General features: G+C 44.3%; 1 long non-coding RNA gene across 1 annotated transcript; it reads right to left on the reverse strand.

Moving 5' to 3' along the window:
- Positions 1 to 2,817: 2,817 nt before the first annotated feature.
- Positions 2,818 to 3,693, reverse strand: LOC114809141. The gene is made up of 2 exons (XR_003756898.1): positions 3,524 to 3,693; positions 2,818 to 3,237 (listed from the first exon to the last, which is right to left on the reverse strand). It is a non-coding gene; the product is annotated as an uncharacterized LOC114809141 (long non-coding RNA).
- Between the last annotated feature and the right edge of the window lie 5,297 nt (positions 3,694 to 8,990).

An 8,990-nucleotide genomic window follows, 5' to 3' on the forward strand; every position in this document is an offset into this window, starting at 1 on the left:
GAAAGAGCCCGGGCTTGGGAGTCAGAGGTCATGGGTTCTCATCCCGGCTCTGCCGCTTGTCAGCTGTGTGACTGTGGGCAAGTCACTTCACTTCTCTGTGCCTCAGGTTCCTCATCTGTAAAATGGGGATTAACTGTGAGCCTCACGTGGAACAACCTGGTTACCCTGTATCTCCCCCAGCGCTTAGAACAGGGCTCTGCACATAGTAAGCGCTTAACAAATACCAACATTATTATTATTATTACTTGGCATCTAGTAAGCGCTTAACAAATACAATCATTATTATTATTACTGTATCAGTGGTCATTCCTAAGTGCACGCGTGTGTCTAGCTGTAGCTCGTTGCGTTTTTCTCCACACACAACTCTTTTACCCCCATAAATACCTGCACCCACTCATTCTCCCCGGATAATCCTACTTGATGGCATAAAACAAGACAATCCTACTTGTATGAACTTGTGGTCCAACGAAGTAATCTCATCTGCATATTCACTTTTCAAAATACTTTCATATATGCATAGTTACATTGCCTACACTCCAAATCTACCATTATTATCATTATTATTACTTCAGGAGAGACTGGGTTCGTCGCAGAATCTGCCCGGGGTCGTCGGTCCAGTGCCGCTTCTTGGCAAATAGAACCGATGTTCTTGGCTACTTAAACGACTCGAAATTGGAGAAGAAACGGCAGGTACAAAACTTTAAAATTGGTCGGACAGGACAGCGCAAACGCTACTGGTGGGCACCCTCTAGACTAAAAGCTCCTGGGGGGCAAAGAATGTGTCTGCTTATTGTTGTATTCCACTCCCCCCCAGCGTTTAGGTCAGTGTTCTGCACACACAATAAGCACTCAGTAAATATGACTGAATGAAGCTTAGCGGAAAGAGCCCGGGTTTGGGAGTCAGAGGTCGTGGGTTCCAATCTCGACTCTGCCACTTGGCAGCTGGGTGACTTGGGGCAAGTCACTTAACTTCTCTGTGCCTCAGTTATCTCATCTGTAAAATGGGGATTAAGACGGTGAGTTCCACCTGGGACAACCTGACAACCTTGTATCTCTCCCAGCACTTAAAACAGTGCTCGGCACATAGTAAGCGCTTAACAAATACAATCATTATTATTATATCAGTGGTCATTCCCAAGTGCATGCGTGTGTCTAGCTGTAGCTCGTTGCGTATTTCTCCACACACAACTCTTTTACCCCCATAAATACCTGCACCCTGGATAATCCTACTTGATGGCATAAAACAAGACAATCCTACCTGTATGAACTTGTGGTCCAACAAAGTAATCTCATCTGCATATTCACTTTTCAAAATACTTTCATATGTGCATAGTTACACTGCCTACACTCCAGATCTAGCGGTGTCCTTTGTCCTCAAAAAAGGGGCCACTGACAGTGAAATTCACCTATGTTTGTGAATGGGTGTGTGTCTGAGTGTGACCTATAGTCTCTGTGTACACACCAAGCCTGTCCCTCCTTGGGCTGTCATGTTAAATATTTGTAGCACCCGATACTGTTTTCATTTTTTTTTTTGTCTCCTTGTCGCTCTCAAAATACATCTTAAGGACTTTCAACAAGGACACTTGGAAAAATGCAGGAAATCACATTAGGGTTGGGGTAAAAGTGTCAGTGACTGTCCAAGTGTTTGGGCAGAAAAGTTAAATACAGCGTAATTTTGGAAAGGCGGCAACAGCAGATTTTCTTGGTTCACTGATAATCTGCCAACAAATGTGGAAAAAAAAAGATCAAGTTCCATACGTACCCTGTCTGCCCCGTTTGTCATTTAAATAACAAATATTTCAGAAGGGTTCATATTTACCCATGGAGTGACTCTCAGGAACTAGTCTGTAGACAAGTTCTACACCTCAAATACCCTTATACTGAACTGGAAGGTGCTTTTCCTGCCAACCTCTCCTATTTATATGTTGGGTTTTGGGGGGGGGTTTTTTTGTTATCGTTATATTAAAATGAGTTCCGAATGCTTTTACGTTTCTTTTAATTAAAATAAAATCAGCATTACAAAGCTTTTGGATTATGATTCACCACTAACTGATAGATCAGACTAGTGGTCAGAAACAAATCATTTAGAGTGGTCACATTAGGAGAGCAATTATGAAGTATACTATTCTGTGCCAGGCACTAGGCTCCAAGAAAAATACAATGAAAGTTAAGAAACTTGATTCCTGACCTCGAGTTTATAATTTAAGGGAGAAAACATCCATATAGAATTTAACCCAAGTCAGTAATAACTAGTAATAAACTGGTAATAAGTTGAAAGGAACCTCAAAAAAAAAAACACCAAACCAGCTCAAACAATTAACAGGCTCCATCTGGGGCAAACTACCTGTTCAGGGCCTCTGGGTATGCAGGCAACCAGAATAGTCTAACTCAGTTGAGAAACTTTTGTTCTGAAGGCAGCTGCAAGAAGCAGTCTAATTAATTCAGGCCAGGAAGTGGCGGGAGAAAACATTTTAGGCCTCTTCCCCTTCAGTCAGGGAGATTCTGAATCACAGAACAAGGTTTTTGTTTCACCACCTCTGACTGTAAAGGGCAATGTCTCTCTTGGGTGACACAGGAAGGGTGGGGCATCTTGGTGAGATTATCAATTCTCAGATTTCCCAGGCCCATTACCCAACACCTCCAGAGGAGAAGAGATCCCAGATCATATGGTCTAACAGGATCCCCGTTCCCGGAGAAAAAAAAATTCCCTTCCACTATTACCCGGCTTCGTGGCTCCACTAATGACTTCCTGTATGATGCTGGACAGACCGCTTTAATTTCACCTTACTTCGGAAAAAGATAAAATGTGTCGAATGCCCAGAAAGAAAAACACGAGGATTAATGTGTTTTTATTATATTATAATTCGTGACACTATTAATAAAAAAAAGTTCAACATGGATTTGCCATTGGAAGAAAGCCATAATTTACCTCTGGCTTCAGCAGACGAATGAACAGGAAATTCTTCATTTGAGAGAACAAACAAGTCTCTGTACCTTTTGTCACGTTACTTTGTCCCGATTTGCAGGCTATATTTTTAATTTTGAGTGACTCCTATCTAGAGTGGGTTTCTCTTGTTTTATTTTATATGTGCGGAAGACTCCCCTGCCTCTCTTACTGGGATTAGCAACTGCTGCTGTGGGCTCTTCGGTTGCATGGGGAACAGTATTTAGCCGTGGCCAATCAATGAGCAGAACGCAGAAACAGATGGGAGAGATCAAAAACATATAACTGAGCACCTGGGAGAGATTGAGATGTTTGAAATCAATAATAATAATAATAAAAGAAACCCCTCCCAGTATTAGTCCTTGGGCATACTGCCGGTCAAATTCGGAGTGTTGCTGGGGACTTTCGCTTGTTTGTTATCACTGCAAGGGTAATGAGACATTTGAGCTATCAAAACAACACTTTACCAGCCTCCTCCCCGCCCCCAGCAAAACATCCAGAAGCCAGCAAAGCTAATTCCAAATGGAAAACTGTGATCACCCTTCGGTTAGTTCGGGAATGCCCCCTATAGCCTCTCACCGGAGCTCTCTGCTAGGTACTCGAAGTATTTCCCTTCTGCAGCTGAGAGGAGTCTGGAGCCCTTTTCTCCCATCGGCCTGTACTGCTCCCATTCTCCCATGGCAGCGTGGGTCAGCGGAAAGAGCCCGCGCTTGGGATGTCGGAGGTCATGGGTTCGAATTCCGGCTCGGCCACTTGTCAGCTGTGTGACTGTAGGCAAGTCACTTCACTTCTCTGGGCCTCACTCACCTCATCTGTAAAATGGGGATGAAGACTGTGAGCCTCGCGTGGGACAACCTGATTACCCTGTATCTACCCCAGCGCTTAGAACTGTGCTCTGCACATAGTAAGCACTTAACAAATACCAACATCATTATTATTATTATTATTTCCCCTGAGCAATACTTCTTTTCCCCATCAAAGAGTATCTGGCATCCTCGCTTATAAAACCCCTACCTGATAGGCATGGGTTGAACCACCACTTCTAAGCAAATGTTGCCCAAATCTACCTGACTAGTCCTGAGCTCTTTCCTCTCCAAACTCCCCATTTCCTCCTGCCTCCAGGATATCTCCACATGGATCTTCCGCCAGTGCTTCAAGCTCGTTATTTCCAAGACTGAACACCCCATCTTCCCTCCCAAATCCTGTCTTCCACCTAACTTTCCCATCATAGTCTATAACGCCACCATTTCTCCTAACGTGTGAGCTCGTTGTGGACAGGGAACATGTCTATCAACTCTGTTGCGTTGTACTCTTCCAGATGCTTAGAGTGAACAGTAAAGATTCAATATGGGAAACAGCGGGGCTCAGTGGAAAGAGCCCGGTCTTGGGAGTCGGAGGTCGTGGGTTCTGATCCCTGCTCCGCCACTTGTCAGCTGTGTGACTTTGGGCAAGTCACTTCTCCGTGCCTCAGTTACTTCATCTGTAAAATGTGAATTAAGACTGTGAGTCCCACATGGGACAACCCGATTACCGTGGATCTACCCCAGCGCTTAGAGTGGGGCTTGGTACAAAGTAAGTGCTTAACAAAACCCATTATTATTATTAATAATAAATTCCATTGATGATGATGATAAATACCATTGATTGATTTCTCCATCTCTCCTCCCTCCCTTTCAACCCCCATATTCGGTGTGTCACCAGATCTTGTTGGTTCCACCACAACACTTCCAGAATCCTCTCTTTCTAATCCATCCACGTAGCTACGATCCTGATCAAAGTGCTTATCATAAGCCATCCTGACTACCGCACAAGCCTCATTTCTGATCGATCTACCTCCATTTTCACCCGATGTCAGTCTATCCTTCACTCTGCTGCCAATATCATCTTTCTAAAATGCCATTCTGTGCATATCTTCCCCATCCTCAAAAACCTCCATTGGCTGTCCATCCATCTCTGCATCAGAAACTATTGTCCATCAGCTCTAATCACTGTCAGTTCTCTTCCCACTACTTATCCACTCTCTTCTCCCACTGCACCCCAGTTCACATTCTTTGTGCCCCTCAAGCTAACCTACTCACTGTATCCCTTTCTCACCTTTCCTGACCCCAATCTCTTACTCACATCTTTGTCCAACAGCCCATTGCCCAACCCATTTTTAGAGGCCTTCTGAAATCACATTTCCTCTAGGAGGCTTTCCGGGATTAATTGATCATAGAGAAGCTTGTTATAATTATAATTTGCCCACCTTATAGTCCTCTTATTGCATCTTCTCCATTTCACACCACTTAATCACTTGGGCCTTCCACCACCAACCCCTCCAAGCTGCTTCCCTTTTCCTCCTACTCCTGCCCCTACTATAGATTTTGAGCTCCTTGAGGGCGGGGATCTGGTCTACCAAATGTTTTGTACTCCACCAAGTGCTTAGAACAGAGGTCTGTGCACAGTAGGTATCCGATAAGGACTTCTGATTGATTGAAATCTAAGGCAGAGAAAAAGATGAACCTCCAGAAACAAAAAGTTCCCACGTTACTTCATTTTACTTTCAGCAACTCCGAGAAAGGGAAGACTCTTCAGTTTACAAACTGCCCCCTGTTTGCTGACAGAGAAAGGAAGTAGAGGAGGGGAGGCAAAGAGAGTGATTTCTCTTAGGCCCTGGGGAAAACGCTTAAGCACTTAGTAGAGTGCTCTGCACACAGTAAGCGCTCAATAAATACGATTGAATGAATGAAAAAGGGGCCTTCCATTTTGGGAAGACCCTAACCAGCTATCCACTGGGGCAATCCCAGATCGGGTTCCCTCTCCTCCCTCCCCACTCCTTTTCTCTCCTCCCCTTCTTCCTCCTCCCTCCTTGCCTGCTGTGTGAATTTGGGCAAGTCACTTAACTTCTCTAAGTCTGTTTCCTTATCTGAAAACGAAGATTCAATACCTGTTCTCTCTACTACTTAGACTGTGAGCCCCAAGTGGGACAGGGATGGTTTGCCGCCTGATAAACTGGTTTCTACCTCAGTCTTAGAACAGTCCTTGACACATAAGTACTTAAAAATGATTATAATTATTATTATTATGAGTAAGCGCACATGTATTCCAGGCACTTGGGGAGAAGGCATAGTTTTACCCCTTGCTTCCCATTCTAGCACCCAAAGCCTTCATTTGAAACATTAGTTTGGGAGGTGTAAGGAAAGAGCAGACCCATAGAGCCTAATTCATAAAGATGAGAGGAATTAAAGCGGGCTTGTTCATCCTCTTTGGGGCTATAAATTCATTTTCTTTTCATTCTTGTTGCCTTTTTTTTTTTTACTTTTTATATTTCAAATTAGTTTCACTTTACGGTATGGTCAGTTTCTCGGTTCTCGGCCACAAGCTCAGCACTGCCAAGTTTGCATCTGATCTAAATATTTTATTCTCATCAAAACACCTAAACCACTTTTCACTCATATTTGATTGCATAATGGACATTTGACTAGACAAAACTCATTGTATAAAGTTCGGAACCTAAATAGCAGTACTAGCATTTGTTGAGCACCCATTGGGCTCAGTGCACTGAACAGAGTCCTGAGGTAGTAAAATACAAAAAAGTGACATATCTCCTGTTTGTCTCCCCCAATTAGACTGTAAGCCCGTCAATGGGCAGGGATTTTCTCTATCTGTTACCGAATTGTACATTTCAAGAGCTTAGTACAGTGCTCTGCACATAGTAAGCACTCAATAAATACTATTGAATGAATGAATGACAGAAAGCAGAAACTAAGCTCTCAGAGTGATCACCCCTCCATGAATGCCTTTTGCTTTTTATAAAGGAGTTTTAGTTGTTCTCTCCTCCCAGCATCAGGCCACTTGCACTCACTGCTCTTTCTAGACAGGATCAAATCTCAACATTTCACGAAATACAAATACCTGTCTAATCCCCTTTTATGAAAACTCTCAGAAACACCTAGTAAAAGTCCAAGGAGCTTAAAATTAACAGATGCAGCACCAGGAACTCCAGGAAACATGGAAACTAAACAGCTAACCATATGTGTATTAAACCCCTCTTTCTCTTGACCTTCAAAGCTTTTTTAAGGTCACATCTTCTCCAAGAGGCCTTCCCCGATTAAGCCTCTTTTCCACGGTTTGTTCTCCCTTCTGTATTGTCTATACACTTCAATCTGTGACCTTTGGACATATGAAATTTGCCCAACTCCAGGACCCTTTTGATGATATATTCTAAATTACTTATTCATATTAATGCCTGTCTCCCCCTCTAGACTGGAAGCTCATTATGGGCTGAGAACATGTCTGCTAATTCTGGTGTACTGTAATCTCCCACGCATTTAGTACAGCGCTCTGCCCATAGTAAGTACTCAGTAAGTACAATTGATGGATTGATCGATTGATTCCCAGAAAGAAGCCTCAGAAAGAGATGACTGGTATTCACAGGTTCTAGATTTTAACACCCCTCTCATTTTGGCAACCCCTCTAAGTCTTTTGTTATTAAATATAATAATTTTGGTATTGGTCAAATGCTGTGTGTCAAGCACTTTTCTAAGCGCTGGGGTAGGTACAACTTAATCAGGTAGGGCATAGTCCCTGACCTACATGGGGCTCACAGTCTTAGTAGGAGGGAGTACAGGTATTGAATCCCTTACTTGACAGATGAGAAAACCGAGGAACAGAGAAGTTCAACGACTTGCCCAAAGTCACAGCAGGTAAATGGCACAGCTGGTAGAAGAACCTAGATCCTCTGACTCCCAGTGCTCTTTCCATTAGACCACCCGGCTTCCTTCTCATGGCACTGGGGTGAAGGTAGGTGGTCCGGTTTCTGGGGCAGGACCTTCAGGAGCCAAGGAAAAAAGGAGCATGAAGCATTGAGGGGCTGAGGTGGTTGGGCCCATCCTAGTGGTGGGGCCTGAACCCACTTGGACAAGTCCCAAGGTGTCACGAAGCCAATGCCGCCTCATGAACCGACCAGAGGAGGCCGAGTCATAAAGCGATGCTTTAAGTGGTGGGACCACTGGTCTGCTGTGTGACCTTGGGCAAGTCACTTCACTTCTCTGTGCCTCGGTTCCCTCATCTGTCAAATGGGGATTAAGGCTGGGAGCCCCATGTGGATTGTCGATCGTGTCCAACCTGATTACTTTGTACCTACCCCGGTGCTTAGTAAGTGATTAACAAATACCATAAAAACGAAGAAGAATCCAACCAAGAAAGGTCACCCGGAACTATCATTTGCCATGGTGAGTCGGAGCTTGGCAAGCCTCCCGCCTATTATGTCCCCGGTCCCAGGACTCCTCCCTGTCACGACAGCCCCTGAAACTTTTTCCGACAGCTCTGCTTCTGGCCTTCTGGAACCAACTTTACTGATTGGCAGATTGATGAGGCCAATACCTACCTTTGTTGGAAGCGTCCTGTCTTGGGCCATGCCACCGATGTGACCGAGTCCCCAAGTCACCGCAGTCACTAGGCGGAAGCAGGGGCTGCTCTGGAAGTCGACCCCACCGAACCCGCCCATTTGGAGTCCAAGAGTAAGAAATGCAGTGTGGTTTAGTGGATAGAGCACGGGCCTGGGAGTCAGAAGTTCATGGATTCTAATCCCAGCTCTGCACATGTCTGCTCTGTTACCTTGGGCAAGTTACTTCACTTCTCAGTTACCTCAACTGTAAAATGGGGATTAAGAGTGTGAGCACTATGTGGGATGGCAACTGTGTCCAACCTAACTTGAATCTACCCCAGTGCTTAGAACAGTGCTTGGCACAAAATAAGCACTCAATAAGTACCATAATAATAATAATAATAATAATAATTATTAGGAGCATCTGGGGTAGTCAGAAACATGTCATCTGGAAATTCTTCCTGCTGTCATGGCTCCAGCATGTTGGCAGGGGCAGCATCAATTAGGAGTACTCATGCATTCATTCGGTCGTATTTAGTAAGTGCTTACGGTGTGCAAAGCACTGTATTAAGTGCTTGGGAGAGTACAGTATAACATAAGCAGGCACAGTCCCTGCCCATCACGAGCCTACGGTCTAGAGGATTCATTGCCTCTGCTGAAGAAAAAGTGGAGATGGAA

The sequence above is a fragment of the Ornithorhynchus anatinus genome, chromosome 2 (genome assembly GCF_004115215.2).
Source record: "Ornithorhynchus anatinus isolate Pmale09 chromosome 2, mOrnAna1.pri.v4, whole genome shotgun sequence".
In the NCBI taxonomy this organism is placed as follows: domain Eukaryota; kingdom Metazoa; phylum Chordata; class Mammalia; order Monotremata; family Ornithorhynchidae; genus Ornithorhynchus; species Ornithorhynchus anatinus.